The sequence below is a fragment of the Penaeus monodon genome, chromosome 32 (assembly GCF_015228065.2).
Source record: "Penaeus monodon isolate SGIC_2016 chromosome 32, NSTDA_Pmon_1, whole genome shotgun sequence".
In the NCBI taxonomy this organism is placed as follows: Eukaryota; Metazoa; Arthropoda; class Malacostraca; order Decapoda; family Penaeidae; genus Penaeus; species Penaeus monodon.
In genome coordinates, this window is record NC_051417.1 from 37,134,424 (window position 1) to 37,134,987 (window position 564).

Genomic DNA, 564 nt, shown 5'->3' on the forward strand with positions numbered 1-564 from the left:
AAACTCAAGTTCTATTCACACATGGATCTACACCTACAGTACTGTTAAAGTGTATGGAAAGCCACTCACGTGTCTGCACAAAAGTTATCATTAAAAAACATAAAGAATGCATTCTATGTACAAGATTTGCTCATATACCAGAAGGATTTTCTAATGTCCTCTTTGAAAACGAAAGGATATGAATGTGTACCCAGTGCCCGAATGCCAGACTTCGCCAGTCCAAATGGGCAATTGCATGTAAAATTGGAGAAAGTGAATATGGATAAGTTCCTTCAATCTGTCAGTATTAAAGTGATACTTTACCTCTGTATTAATAGCGCAGGTGACTTTTTGTACTGTTGTTTTAAACATATATGATATTGTATTGACCTTTTTAGTAAGTTATTCTGTTTAGTTACTTAAGCATTGTATTGTTTTTGTTTTTCTCTCATTTTATTATATTTTTTCTGAGATCTATTATTGGCTGCTTATAATTCGTTTTTATGAAAGCAGCTACAGGAGTTATGAATAGTTTTTTTGCTTTGTCTTATTTATTTTCTTCTCCTCTGAAAAGGTATTAACAAT